Genomic DNA, 16,202 nt, shown 5'->3' with positions numbered 1-16,202 from the left:
AGAAACATACCCAGCAAAGGTCAGAGGGAAAGGTTGTTGGGGGAGGTGGAGAATACACATCCTGAAGTTGCCAGACCGTTTGGGAAAGCGGTATAACTGACTGTGCAGAGACAGAGATGAAAAGAGTTGGGTTGCAGGAAGTTCATGCAATGGAGCAAAGTGATCCCCACCCCATGCTTCCATTGGATGTCATCTAGCTCACAAAATGGCAAAAATCCTGAGCTGGTAGAGCTCGGGCCAATCCTGAGGGAATGCACTGTGCTCTGGTTCAGGCGTGGGACTGTGACCAGAAGTGCTAGCCGCTGGGGTTGAAGAGACCCAGCTCCACGGACTATTGTAGAACTCTATCCTTTCCTCTGCAGCCAGATGTTGGGAGGCTGCTAAACGTTGCAACGTGACGGCATGAAACAGACTGTGTGTAAAGTCTAGTTCATGGCCCGGGGGCCTGCTATTTCAGTGCCGACAGTAATTGCTGATGTAATCGTTTGGGTTTTTTCTTGGGTGTTGATGTAATAATTAAAATATTCAAACCGGGTTATGCTGTAGCTCGAACCTAGCAACACATCAGTAACATGGAATTCCCAAAAATATCATGAGCTAATGAAACGGAAAGTAACAATACACCTGCTTGGATTACAAAATAATTATATTAACCCTCCAGTGGAGGGCACAAACCCTTAAATATTCTTTATTCCTGCGGACTTGTGGCATAGGCTTTTAACCTGGGATCTCTGCATTTGTTGACTCGCTAATGCGTTCATTCTGTTCCTGTACACTAATAAACTATGATTTACGTGATGATGGCGCTGTTTTCCTTGAGGAATCCCAGGGGATATGGTTAATGTGGCCATTATCCTGAAGAATTTCTTTGCATCAGTATTACAAATGGCTCTGAGGACTGCCTCCCCCGAATAGGGTTGGAATTGAAGAGGCAAGAAGAAAACCTGATGTAGAAATGATGGACAGATTAAGGACACTAAAAGAGAGCAAGGCACCCTGCCCTGGTGGGCTTCAAACCCGAGAATTAAAGGAGGTGACAAATGAAATGAGCTACAAGGGCTGTGGGTAAAGAGCGGGGGGAGTGGGTCTAATTGGCTAGCTCCATCAAAGAGCCGGCACAGGCACAATGGGCCGAATGGTTTTCTGTGCTGCAAGATTCTATGATTCTATCTGAAGGGTGTCATTACATACAGAAACCGGAGTAGTGCCAAGGGACTGCAGAGAGGTGAGTGAGATACCAAGTTATAGAAAGGAACAAGGGATAACCCAGGGACCTTTTAGACCTGTGAACTTGACTTTGATAGTTGAGAAAATAATCGTAAGTATCCTGAAAGGGACCAAGAGAAATCTAGGATGGTGAGTCGTCACATGGATTTGCAGGTGATCGAGCAGCTTGCCAAATTTACCAGAGTTTGAGTGTTTAATGGAGTTGGTTGACTAGGGGAGCTCAGTAAATTCAATATAGCTAAACTTCAGCAAAGCCTCTGACACACTACCAGAGAGGGGAGTATTTTTCAGACTAGGAGGGAGGTTTTCTGAAGTGGATAACTAACCGATGGAGTCAGGACACAAAGGGAGCACCATCTACATGGAAGGAGGTGACTAGCAGTTTACCACAGGGCTTGGTTCTGGGGCCACTGTTGTATACTATTGATCTGGAAGAAGGGACTGTAACAAAGTTCTCTAAGTTTGCTGATTATGCATAATTGGGAGAGACACCGGCCTGTTGCACAGGAATCTGTACACTTGGGAGATTGATGGGAAATGTTTAATGTAGAGAAATACAAAGTCAAACTGGGAAAGGCAAACAAGCAGTAGGATTACAACATAATTTACAGGAGAGGGATCTGGGGGTTTAAATGGAAAAAAACTCAAACCATCAGCGCAATGTGTAACAGTGGTGAAAAAGGCGAGCAGGATCTTAGGATGTGCAGCTGGAGGAACAGAGCACTAGCTCACCTCTAGCTTGAGTACGGTGTATAGTCCTGCGTACCAAACCATAGCGGAATATCCTGGTCTTACAGGGAGTACAAAGAAGAATAACTTAAGTTGTTCAGTAGGGTTGGGCAAAGACTAAGGGTACTAGGGATGTTTACAATGGAAACCTGGTGGTTTAGAGTTGACCTTATTGAGGTATTTAAGATCTGCCAGGGAATAGAGAAACTGGATCTCCAGAGAGGTTCCATATTAACAATATTAGGACACGGGATAGGTATTCAAACTTAGACAAGAAAAAATGCAGCTAAGATCCAGCTACTTCATGCAGAGGGTGGACTAGCCTACCTTGCAGTACAAGTGGGAGGGTGTTAAATTTTACGCAAGGTTATAGACTTAAGACCACTGAGGGTATCGGGGATAGAGTGAGGTCAGCAAACATACCAATCTAGAAACCTCCTGAATGGCCCTGCTGTTACCAGAGCTTTCTGTCTTAAAACATAAGAAATAGGAGCAGGAGTCGGCCATTCGGCCCCTCGAGCCTGTTCCGCCATTCAGTAAGATCATGGCTGATCATCGACCTCAACTCCACTTTCCTGCCCGATCCCCATATCCCTTGATTCCCCTAGAGTCCAAAAATCTATCGATCTCAGCCTTGAATATACTCAACGACTGAGCCTCCACAGCCCTCTGGGGCAGAGAATTCCAAAGATTCACCACCCCCTGAGTAAAGAAATCTCTCCTCATCTCAGTCTTAAATGGCCGACCCCTTATCCTGAGACTGTGACCCCTGGCTCCAGACACTCCAGCCAGGGGAAACAACCTCACAGCATCTACCCTGTCAATCCCCTTCAGAATTTTGCATGTTTCAATGAGATCACCTCTCATTCTTCTAAACTCCAGAGAGTATCGGCCCATTCTACACAATCTCTCATCGTAGGACAGCCCTCTCATCCCAGGAATCAATCTAGTGAACCTTTGTTGCACCGCCTCCAAGGCAAGTATATCCTTTCTTAGATAAGGAGACCAAAACTGTGCACAGTACTCCAGGTGTGGTCTCACCAAGGCCCTGTACAATTGTAGCAAGACTTCCTTCCGCATAAGAGATTAGCGTGTAAAGTTAAGGCACATGGGATTGGGGGCAAGGTACTGACTTGGATAGAGAACTGGTTGGCAGACAGGAAGCAAAGAGTTGGAATAAACGGGTCTTTTTCCGAGTGGCGGGCAGTGACTAGTGGGGTACCGCAGGGATCGGTCCTAGGACCCCAGCTATTCACAATATGTATTAATGATCTAGACAAGTGAACTAGATGTAATATCTCCCAAGTTTGCAGACGACACAAAGCTGGATGGGCGTGTGTGCTGTGAGGAGGATGCTGAGAAACTGCAGTATGATTTGGACAGGTTGGGTGATTGGGCAGATGCATGGCAGATGCAGTATAATGTGGATAAATGCGAGGTTATCCACTTTGGTGGCAAAAACAGGAAGGCAGATTATTATCTGAACGGCAATAGACTGGGAGAAGGGGAAGTGCAACGAGACCTGGGTGTCCTTGTGCACCAGTCGCTGAAGATAAGCATGCAGGTGCAGCAGGCAGTTAAGAAGGCAAATGGTATGTTGGCCTTCGTAGCGAGAGGGTTCGAGTACAGGAACAAGGATGTCTTGCTGCAGTTTTACAGGGCCTTGGTGAGACCACACCTTGAGTATTGTGTGCAGTTTTGGTCACCTTATCTGAGGAAGGATGTTCTTGCCATGGAGGGAGTTCAGCGAAGATTCACCAGACTGATACCTGGGATGGCAGGAATGACTTATGAGGCGAGATTGGGTCGATTGGGCTTATACTCGCTGGAGTTTAGAAGAATGAGAGGGGATCTCATTGAAACTTACAACATTCTAACAGGACTAGACAGACTAGATGCAGGAAGGATGTTTCCGATGGCCGGGGAGTCCAGAACCAGGGGTCACAGTCTAAGGATAAGGGGTAAGCCATTTAGGACAGAGATGAAGAGGAATTTCTTCACCCAAAGAGTGGTGAATCTGTGGAATTCTCTACCACAGAAGGCAGTTGAGGCCAATTCATTAAATATATTCAAGAAGGAGTTGGATATATTTCTTAAGGCTAAAGGGATCAAGGGATATGCGGAGAAAGCAGGGACAGGGTACTGAGTTTGGATGATCAGCCATGATCTCATTGAATGGCGGAGCAGGCTCGAGGGGCCGAATGGCCTACTCCTGCTCCTATCTTCTATGTTTCTATGTTACTCTTATACTCCAACCCCCTTGCAATAAAGACCAACATGCCATTTGCCTTCCTTATTGCTTGCTGTACCTACATGCTAGCTTTCTGTGTTTCTTGCACGAGGACACCCAAACCTCTCTGAACACCAACATTTGAAAGTTTCTCACCATTTAAAAAATGTTCTGTTTTTCTATTCTTCCTACCAAAGTGAATAACCTCACATTTCCCTACATTATTCTCCATCTGCCACCTTACTGCCCACTCACTTAGTCTATCTATATCCCTTTGCAGACTCTGTTCTCCTCACAGCTTACTGTCCCACCTAGCTTCGTACCATCAGCAAACTTGGATACATTGCACTCGGTCCCTTCATCTAGGTCATTAATGTAGATTGTAAATAGCTGAGGCCCCAGCACTGATCCTTGCGGCACCCCACTAGTTACAGCCTGCCAACCTGAAAAAGATCCGTTTATCCCTACTCTCTATTTTCTGTCCATTAACCAATCCTCTATCCATGCTACTATATTACCCCCAACCCCGTGAGCCCTAATCTTGTGTAATAACCTTTTATGTGGCACCTTATCGAAATCCAAATAAACTGCATCCACTGGTTCCCCTTTATCTACCCTGCTAGTTACATCCTCAAAAAAACTCTAATAAATTTGTCAAACACGATTTCCCTCCCATAAAACCATGCTGACTCTGCCTAATCATGATGTGATTTTCTAAGTGCTCTGATCCCACTTCCTTAACAATGGATTACAGCATTTTCCCAACGACTGATGTCAGGCTAACTGGCCTGTAATTCCCTGTTTTTTCTCTCCCTCCTTTCTTGAATAGCGGTGTTACATTTGCAACCTTCCAATCCAGTGGGACCATTCTAGAATCTAGGGAATTTAGGAAGATCAAAACCAATGCATCCACTTTCTCTTCAGCCACCTCTTTTAGAGCCCGAGGATGTAGGCCGTCAGGTCCAGGGGATTTATCGGCTTTTTTAGTATACAAGACATTCCTTCGCTTGTATTGGAGGGGTAAAGACATGGATATGAAAGCAGGAAGAGAAACCCATGTTGGGGCATTTTCATTGGGGTTCGGGGCCCCCTTCCCCAGAAACCTGAATTGCTGCATTAAAAATAATTCCTTTTAGTTAATTGTAAGCACTTTATATTTCACAATTAAAAGATTTTTAATCTTTAAAAAGTGACTTTATTGTGTGTGTGTGTGTGTGTGATATGCCTGTGGTATTGTGTGTGTAATGTGCCTGTGGTATTGTGTGTATGTGTGTGATGTGCCTGTGGTATTGTGTGTGTGGTGTGCCTGTGGTATTGTGTGTGTGGTGTGCCTGTGGTATTGTGTGTGTGTGAGATGTGTCTGTGGTATTGTGTGCGTGGTGTGCCTGTGGTATTGTGTGCGTGGTGTGCCTGTGGTATTGTGTGCGTGGTGTGCCTGTGGTATTGTGTGCGTGGTGTGCCTGTGGTATTGTGTGTGTGTGAGATGTGTCTGTGGTATTGTGTGTGTGTGAGATGTGTCTGTGGTATTGTGTGCGTGTGTGTGATGTGCCTGTGGTATTGCGTGCGTGGTGTGCCTGTGGTATTGCGTGCGTGGTGTGCCTGTGGTATTGTGTGCGTGGTGTGCCTGTGGTATTGTGTGCGTGGTGTGCCTGTGGTATTGTGTGCATGGTGTGCCTGTGGTATTGTGTGCGTGGTGTGCCTGTGGTATTGTGTGTGTGGTGTGCCTGTGGTATTGTGTGTGTGTGAGATGTGTCTGTGGTATTGTGTGCGTGGTGTGCCTGTGGTATTGTGTGCGTGGTGTGCCTGTGGTATTGTGTGCGTGGTGTGCCTGTGGTATTGTGTGCGTGGTGTGCCTGTGGTATTGTGTGTGTGTGAGATGTGTCTGTGGTATTGTGTGCGTGTGTGTGATGTGCCTGTGGTATTGCGTGCGTGGTGTGCCTGTGGTATTGCGTGCGTGGTGTGCCTGTGGTATTGTGTGCGTGGTGTGCCTGTGGTATTGTGTGCGTGGTGTGCCTGTGGTATTGTGTGCGTGGTGTGCCTGTGGTACTGTGTGCGTAGTGCGCCTGTGGTATTGTGTGTGTGTGTGTGTGTGTGTGTGTGTGAAATGTGCCTGTGGTATTGTGTGCGTGTGTGTGATGTGCCTGTGGTATTGCGTGCGTGGTGTGCCTGTGGTATTGTGTGCGTGGTGTGCCTGTGGTATTGTGTGCGTGGTGTGCCTGTGGTATTGTGTGCGTGGTGTGCCTGTGTGTGATGAGCCTGTGGTATTGTGTGCGTGGTGTGCCTGTGGTACTGTGTGCGTAGTGCGCCTGTGGTATTGTGTGTGTGTGTGTGTGTGTGTGTGTGTGTGAAATGTGCCTGTGGTACAGTATGTCTCAGCGTATTGTGTTTCCATATTCCAATGCACAAGGTCTAACCACTGTGCCGGAGTTCCTGATGGAGAAACAATATTTGGGAATGTACTTCGTGATGGTGCTTTTGTGTTCGCAGCTGTAAATTCTGTCTCTACATTGTGATCTCAGATTTCTGGTTTCATGTTTAGGAACAGGAGGAGGCCATTCAGCCCTCGAGCCTGTTCAGTTAGATCATAGTTGGCCTGTATCTCAACTCCATTTACCTGCAATTGATCCATTACACTTGATACCTTTACCTAATAAAAATCTATTTATCTCAGTCTTGAAATTTTCAATTGACCCCCCAGCATCCACAGCCTTTTGGGGAGAGAGTTCCAGATCTACTCCCCTTTGTGTGAAGAAGTGCTTCCTGGCATCACTATAGAAACAATTTTGGTTGATTTGCACTTTCTACATGTCTGTTCTCAGTTTGTGTTCAGTCAACATGCTACTTTTCTACATGACTGAAAATTGCTAATACTTGTTTTAGTTTAGTGTAAACCACACTGCATGAGTAACACACCACAAAGAGTAAACTTCCCGCTGCACAGTGATGTTGTAAGAAACCAGTGGGAGGAGAGAACCACGGCCGTTTGTGGTTGCTTTCTATTTTATTTCCTGCTACAGTCTGAAGTTTTAAAATACTTGAAAGACTGTGTAATTAGAATGTGGCATCACTGAGTGGTGAGATGCAGATTCGATTTTCCGCCTGCACTCGATCCTTATCTCACTCCTATCCAATGTTCCCTCTAATGCGCGGTCCCTTTAAATTTGCTGCGCGGTATTTTCCAGCTGGTGAGCGGCCTGCGCAGGACCTCCTGATTTGGTGCGCAGCCACACACCTGAGGGGGAATATTGCTCAAAGGTGTGGAGTGAAGGACAAGCTCCTCACTGAAAGGAGCAACGTTGCAGGCTACAGTCAGACACCATTCAAAGACCTGGGAGTACAGCTACCCCCTCATGAGGAAAGTTAGAATGCATTTTTAAGTTTTAGTCCATTAAACTACGTGGGAACACTGAGCATCGGCGGCAGTGAGTGAGGAGCGGCCCAACCAGAGCGGACCTGCGTGGGAACACTGAGCATCGGCGGCAGTGAGTGAGGAGCGGCCTGACCAGAGCGGACCTGCGTGGGAACACTGAGCATCGGCGGCAGTGAGTCAGGAGCGGCCTGACCAGAGCGGACCTGCATGGGAACACTGAGCATCGGCGGCAGTGAGTGAGGAGCAGCCCGACCAGAGCGGACCTGCGTGGGAACACTGAGCATCGGCGGCAGTGAGTGAGGAGCGGCCTGACCAGAGCGGACCTGCGTGGGAACACTGAGCATCGGCGGCAGTGAGTGAGGAGCAGCCCAACCAGAGCGGACCTGCATGGGAACACTGAGCATCGGCGGCAGTGAGTGAGGAGCAGCCCGACTAGTTCAACAGCGGGGGAGAGAGGTAAAAAGTAATCCAAGTGTGACGTCACCAGGAAGCAGGTAAGTGATTGGTTGGTGAGTATTTCTCTTTTTTAAACTTTAACTCTGTGGTTTATAGTTTCTAAGGTCTCTCTGGTGTAGCGGGGACTGTTGGTAAACCAGTTAACTAGTGTAATAGTGGGATTGATTGATTTAAATTCAATTAATTAAAGGGTAAGTCATGGCAGGACAGCCGGGCCCCGTGATATGCTCCTCCTGCAGTATGTGGGAACTCAGGGACACTTCCTGTGTCCCTGACAACTACATGTGCAGGAAGTGCATCCAGCTGCAGCTACTGACAGACTGCATTGCGGCACTGGAGCTGCGATTGGATACATGCTGGAGCGTTCACGATGCTCAGGACATCGTGAATAGCACGTTTACGGAGTTGGGCACACTGCAGGTAGAGGTTGGACAGGAAGAAAGGGAACGGGTGACCAACAGGCAGAGTACTAGGCGCAGGCAGGTAGTGCAGGAGTCCCCTGTGGCCATCCCCCTCTCCAACAGATACACCACTTTGGGTACTGTTGGGGGGGGCGGGGGGTGGGGGGCTTAGCAGAGGAAGGCAGCAGCAGCCGCCAACTTCCTGGCACCAGGGGTGGCTCTGCTGCACAGAATGGGAGGAAAAAGAGGGGTAGAGCTATAGTAATAGGGGACTCAATTGTAAGGGGAATAGATAGGCGTTTCTGTGGCCGCAAACGAGACTCCAGGATGGTGTGTTGCCTCCCTGGTGCAAGGGTCAAGGATGTCTCCGAGCGGCTGCAGAACATCTTGGAAGGGGAGGGTGAACAGCCAGTTGTCGTGCATATAGGCACCAACGATATAGGTAAAAAGCGGGATGAGGTCCTAAAAGCGGAATATAGGGAGTTAGGAGATAAATTAAAAAACAGGACCTCAAAGGTAGTAATCTCAGGATTGCTACCAGTGCCACGTGCTAGTCAGAGTAGAAATAGAAGGATATTTCAGATGAATACGTGACTAGAGGAATGGTGCCAGGGGGAGGGATTCAAGTTCCTGGGACATTGGAACCGGTTCTGGGGGAGGTGGGACCAGTTCAAACCGGACGGTTTGCACCTGGGCAGGGCTGGAACCGATGTCCTAAGGGGAGTGTTTGCAAGTGCTGTGGGGGAGGGTTTAAACTAAAATGGCAGGGGGTTGGGAACATGAGCAGGGAGACAGACGCACCCTAAGGGAAGGCACTGCTAGGGCGGTGAGCAGGATGGCGGAAAAGGCCAGCAGGGAATTCCCCGAGGCGCGGATCGTGATCTCCACACTACTGCCCAGAAAGGACACCCCAGCCTATATAATCCACAACACCAACAGGGAGATCGACACGAGATGTACTGCCCTCCCCAACGTCTACCTGGCCCATCACCCAAACATCAACACAAGGGACCTCTATGACGAAATACATCTACTCAAATAGCGGATGTGGATCTTCGCAAAAAACCTCATATACATTGCCAAAAGACGCAGCCCTCCCACCCCCTCTACCATTGGGAGCCCTAATCCAAACAGGACCACCACTGTCCCCCACCCCCCTATACAAAACCAACAACAGAACCGTACTTTTGTAGCTGACCCCGGACCCTCCAGACCACAGACTGTAGACCAAGAACTGAGAAAGATCATGACGATGATGAACACCCTGATAGAAAGCTGGAGAGGAATGCACTAAATTATTAATATTGTTACTTTATCATTATCATTATTGTTATTTTATCATTACTATTATTAGATATCAGTATGTGCATGCCTCATGAAATTTATACTAAATCGTCATTTAGCATTATAGAAACTAGTGTTTTCACACTCATCCCACAAAATAGGTCCATTTTATTTCGTTTTTTGAACTATATAAATGCGTTCTTTCCACATAAGCTGCTGGAATATCCAGGGTCTCCGCTCCTCAACTTTTGGGATGAAGAGTACAGACCCTGAATTCCTAAAAGCTATAAAAGACATTGATATAATTGTGTTAACAGAAACATGGTGCCAAAAGGACGTGCCCACCCACTGTCCTCCAATGTACCATGAAATCATTGTGCCCTCAGTAAAGAACACTAAGACACGCAAGGGCAGGACCTCCGGGGGAATCTTGGTGTGGTATAAAGGAGAACTGGACAAACACATCTCACCGATAAAACAGGGAAAATCACACGTATGGCTAAAATTAGATAAAAATATAGGAATAGCAAAAAAAGATGTTTACTTATGTGCGATCTACATACCTCCAATAGAATCGCCATATTTTGAAGAGGAGATATTTGACACTCTCCACATGGAAATCAGCCATTTCCAGGCCCAAGGAAAGGTGCTACTATGTGGGGACCTAAATGCAAGGACCGGATGTGAACCCGACTTCATAGACCCACAGGGCAACAACCATGTGTTTGGCCAGACCCCTTTATATATCACACCAGCCATCGCAAATCGGAACAACCTTGATTGTGAAATAAATAAAAGCGGTAGGGAGGTAGTGCAACTCTGCCGAGCCTTAGGCCTGTACATAGTTAACGGTAGGTTCAGAGGGGACTCCTTTAGGGAGACTCACATATTCCTCAACTCTTGGGTCTAGTGTGGTGGATTATACAATCACTGACCTGGACCCCTGCGATATCAACGCATTCACTGTCAGGCAGCAATCCCCCCTCTCAGACCATAACCAAATAAATGTGTACCTTAAACTTTCTGCCCAAACTACAGACACAAAAAAGGAACCCAGTAAGCTCCATAAAATAAACCAGACATACAGATGGGCCCCAGACAGTGGAGACAAATTCATCACAGCACTAAACCCACCTGATCTCACAAGTAAAATATCAAAATTTAAAGAAAATCTATATGAGATCACCAGAGATGGTGTAAACATGGCCATAGATGATATAAATATGATCTTCCATGAGGCAGCTGTAAAAGCCGACCTTGTGAAACAGAAGAGGAAACGTTACAAAAGACACAATAAAAATGAGAAATGGTTTGACCACGAATGCAAAAATGCCAGAAAAGACCTGAGAAAAATATCAAACCAAAAACACCGCCAACCAAACAATCCAGACCTACGTACTAGATACAATGAGACCCTCAAAAGATATAAACACACCATTAGGAACAAAACACAAAATTATACCCACAAAATACTCGAAGAAATTGAAAACTCCATTAATCCAAATCAATTCTGGGAAATGTGGAATAACCTGAGTACAACACAATTGCAAGCATTACCAATCCAAGATGGCGACATCTGGAGAACACATTTTGAAAACCTCTACAAAGACATCCCAATAAACGAAACAAACCCAAGTCAACATCATGTCACAGAAAAACTCCACACATTAGAAGCAACAATTAAAGACAACCAAAACCCTCTAGACTCCCCAATCACATGGAAAGAACTGGCCACAAAAACAAAATCTCTCCACCTAAAGAAAGCCTGTGGTCCACACAACATCAAAAATGAAATGCTCAAGTTCAGCAATATGGAGATGCAGGGTGCTGTACTCAAGTTATTCAACATCATATTACGTTCAGGCTGTTTTCCCGATATCTGGTGCCAAGGACTCATCTCTCCCATATATAAAAGTGGAAACAAATCAGACCCAAATAACTACCGCGGCATCTGTGTCAACAGTTGTCTAGGGAAGTTATTCTGCAGTATTCTAAATAGTAGATTACTGGATTTTCTTAACAAACATAAGATCCTTAGAAAAAATCAAATAGGCTTTCTTCCAAAACACCGCACCACCGACCATATCTATACCCTTCACACTCTCATTGAAAAGCATGTACACCAAACAAAAAATGGGAAAATATTCGCTTGTTTCATTGACTTCAAGAAAGCCTTTGACTCTATCTGGCACGAAGGGCTCTATTACAAACTTCAGTGTGGAATAGGGGGCAAAGTCTATGACCTTATTAAATCGATGTATCTGAAAAATAAATGCGGTGTCAAAATTGGAGACAAACGCACCTGTTTCTTCACCCAGAGAAGAGGCGTCCGGCAGGGCTGCAATTTGAGCCCGACCCTGTTCAACATATACATAAATGAACTAGCAGACATGCTGGAGCAAAGCGAGTCACCGGGTCTATGTCTCCTGGATGGAGAAGTGAAATCCCTGTTCTATGCGGACGACCTGGTTCTGCTGTCTCCCACAGAACAGGGATTACAGCAACAACTAGACCTACTCGACAAATACTGCCAAAATTGGGCCCTAACAGTAAATCTAAAGAAAACCAACATCATGATTTTTCAAAAAAGGCCCAGGTGTCAGGAAAACAAATACCAGTTTACTCTCAGTGATACCATCATAGGACACACTATGAGCTACACTTACCTTGGTCTAACCATTACAGCATCAGGGAGCTTCAGCATAGCAGTGACTGCACTAAAAGAAAAAGCCCGAAGAGCCCTATATGCAATAAAAAGAAAATTCTACAACATCCAAATCCCAATCAAAATCTGGCTAAAAATATTTGACAGCGTAATCCTGCCGATTGCGCTGTACGGTAGTGAAGTATGGGGCCCGCTCAATCACCATAGCTACACTAAATGGGAAAAACACACAATAGAAGCCCTACATGCAGAATTTTGCCGAAGCATCCTTCGCACCCAAAGGAAAACACCAACAAATGCATGCAGAGCCGAACTAGGCAGATACTCACTGATAATAAACATCCAAAAACGAGCACTAAACTTCCTAAATCACCTCAAATCTAGCTCCCCAGACACCCTTCATTTTAAAGCCTTCCAGACCCAAGAGCTAAACCCAGAAAAGAGTCCCCTGAGTCAGCTGCTACTGAAACTAAGTACTCCTACTCAGCCGGACCCTGACCAGTCCCAGACCAACACTGCCGTCCAAACACCAATCCGAGTGAACCAAATCATTAAACAAAGCAAAGAAACCTACCTGGAACATTGGAACAAAATAACCAAAAGCCAAAGCAGATTAGAATGTTACCGGGCCCTAAAAAGAGAATATAAACTGGCAGACTATCTCTCGACCATCAGAGACACAAAACAGAGACAGACCCTCACCAGGTACAGACTAAGCGACCACCAACTGGCAATTGAAAAAGGAAGATACAAGAAATCCTGGCAGCCTAGAGAGAATAGAATATGTGATCAATGTCTGGCCGGCGAGGTTGAGACAGAGATGCATTTCCTCCTAAAATGCGAAAAATTCAACACATCAAGAAACATATTATTTGACAAGCTCAGCCAAACAACCCCAGATTTCAAGGAATTGGATGACCTGTCAAAATTAAGATTAGTCCTGGGAGAAGGAGACAGACCATACCTTGGTGCCAAATATGTAACAACATGTCACAACCTGAGGACTGTTTAAAATTAATACTGAATGTACCCACTGATGTACAAAGACTGTTTAAATTAATATTGTTTAAAGTAATATTGTATGTACCCAACGAAGGTCAAAATTGTTTGACACCTGCAGAATGTTGGAAAACTGTACTTTTTGCTATGTAAGCTTTGGCAATATGGTTCCCTGTAAACTTTCATGCCAATAAAGCATTTGAATTGGAATTGGAAAGGGAAACAAGGATAAAAGCAAAAGATAGGAAGGAGAAAAACAAAAGTGGCAGTCAGAGAAATCAACGGTTTAAATCAAACGTGGCCACAGTAAATAATAATTCTAATAGGTCTAAGAGAGTTCAAAAAACAAGCCTGAAGGCTTTGTGTCTTAATGCGAGGAGCATTTGTAATAAGGTGGATGAATTGGCTGCGCAAATAGAGGTAAAACAAATACAATTTGGTTGGGATTACGGAAACGTGGCTCAAGGATGGCCAAGACTGGGAACTCAACATCCAGGGGTATTCGATATTCAGGAAAGATAGGCAAATAGGAAAGGGAGGTGGGGTAGCATTACTGGTTAAAGAAGGGATTAACACAATTGTAATGAAGGATATTGGCTCTGATGAGGTGGAACCTGTGTGGGTAGAATTGAGAAATACTAAGGGGAAAAAAACGTTAGTGGGAGTGGTATATAGACCTCCAAACAGTAAGGCGGAGGTTGGGGATGGCATTAAAAGGGAAATTAAAGAAGCGTGCAATAAGGGCACAGCAGTCATCATGGGTGACTTTAATCTACATATAGATTGGGCCAACCAAATTAGTAACAATACTGTGGAAGAGGAATTCCTGGAGTGTTTACGGAATGGTTTCCTGGACCAATATGTCGAGGAACCAACCAGAGATCAGGCCATCTTAAACTGGGCATTATGTAACGAGAAAGGATTAATTAGCAATCTTGTTGTACGAGGCCCCTTGGATCGGAGCGATCATAATATGATCGAATTCTTCATTAAGATGGAGAATGAAGTCGTTGAATCAGAGACTAGGGTCCTCAATTTAAATAAAGGAAACTACGATGGTCTGAGGCACGAGTTGGGTAGGATTGATTGGGGAATGGCACTCAAAGGGTTGACGGTGGATAGGCAATGGCAAACATTCAAAGACCAAATGGATGAGCTACAGAATTTGTTCATCCCTGTTTGGCATAAAAATAAAACAAAAAAGTTGACTCAACCGTGGCTAACAAGGGAAATTAGGGATAGCATAAGATCCAAGGAGACGACATAAATTGGCCAGAAAAAGCAATAATCCTGAGGATTGGGAGCAGTTTAGGATTCAACAAAGGAGGACAAAGTCATTAATTAAGAAAGGGAAAATAGAATATGAGAGTAAGCTTGCAGGGAACATAAAAACTGACTGTAAAAGCTTTTATAGACATGTGAAGAGAAAAAGATTGGTGAAGTCAAGCATAGGTCCCTTGCAGTCAGAATCAGGGGAATTTATCATGGGGAACAAAGAAATGGCAGACCAACTAAATACATATTTTGGTTCTGTCTTCACAAAGGAGGACACAAATAACCTCCCAGAGATGCCGGGGAACATAGGGTCTGATGAAAGGGTGGAACTGAAAGAAATCAGTATTTGTAGGGAAATGGTGTTGGGAAAATTGATGGGACTGAAGGCCGATAAATCCCCAGGGCCTGATAATCTACATCCCAGGGTACTTAAGGAAGTGGCCCTAGAAATAGTAGATGCATTGCTGGTCATCTTCCAGAACTCGATAGACTCTGGAACAGTACCCATGGATTGGAGGGTAGCTAATGTTACCCCACTATTCAAAAAAGGTGGTAGAGAAAAAGCGGGGAATTATAGACCGATAAGCCTGACATCGGTAGTGGGGACAATGCTAGAGTCCATTATAAAAGATGTAATAGCAGAGCACTTGGAAAGCAGTGACTGGATCGGACAAAGTCAACATGGATTTACAAAAAGTAAATCATGCTTGACTAATCTACTGGAATTTTTTGAGGATGTAACTGGTAAAATAGATAAGGAAGAACCCGTGGATGTGGTGTATTTGGACTTTCAGAAGGCTTTCGATAAGGTCCCGCATAAGAGATTAGCGTGCAAAATTAAGGCACATGGGATTGGGGGCAAGGTATTGACTTGGATAGAGAACTGGTTGGCGGACAGAAAGCAAAGAGTTGGAATAAACGGGTCGTTTTCCGAGTGGCAGGCAGTGACTAGTGGGGTACCGCAAGGATCGGTCCTAGGACCCCAGCTGTTCACAATATATATTAATGATCTGGACGAGGGAATTGGATGTAATATCTCCAAATTTGCAGATGACACAAAGCTGGGTGGGAGGGTATGCTGTGAGGAGGATGTCGTGAAACTCCAGTACGATTTGGACAGGTTGGGTGACTGGGCAGAAACATGGCAAATGCACTATAATGTGGATAAATGTGAGGTTATCCACTTTGGTGGCACAAACAGGAAGGCAGATTATTATTTCAATGGCAATAGATTGGGAGAAGGGGAAGTGCAGAGAGACCTGGGTGTTATTGTGCACCAGTCGCTGAAGGTAAGCATGCAGGTGCAGCAGGCGGTTAAGAAGGCAAATGGTATGTTGGCCTTCGTAGCAAGAGGGTTTGAGTACAGGAACAAGGATGTCTTGCTGCAGTTGTACAGGGCCTTGGTGAGACGACACCTTGAGTATTGTGTGCAGTTTTGGTCGCCTTACCTGAGAAAGGACGTTCTTGCCATGGAAGGAGTGCAGCGAAGATTCACCAGGCTGATACCTGGGATGGCAGGAATGACGTATGAGGAGAGATTGTGTCGATTGGGCTTATACTCACTGG

The 16,202-nt window shown here is 45.5% G+C and overlaps 1 protein-coding gene across 11 annotated transcripts in view; it reads left to right on the top strand.

The window, feature by feature from the left end:
• The window catches only part of zc3h18 (zinc finger CCCH-type containing 18), a 213,392-nt gene that overhangs the window by 170,222 nt on the left and 26,968 nt on the right, over nt 1-16,202 (top strand). The window lies entirely within an intron of this gene.

Source organism: Somniosus microcephalus, chromosome 6, assembly GCF_052327205.1.
Source record: "Somniosus microcephalus isolate GS21.2 chromosome 6, FLI_Smic_1.0, whole genome shotgun sequence".
Classification (NCBI taxonomy): domain Eukaryota; kingdom Metazoa; phylum Chordata; class Chondrichthyes; order Squaliformes; family Somniosidae; genus Somniosus; species Somniosus microcephalus.
Note: the sequence above shows the minus strand (reverse complement) of the source record. Positions and strands in the feature narration are given on the sequence as shown.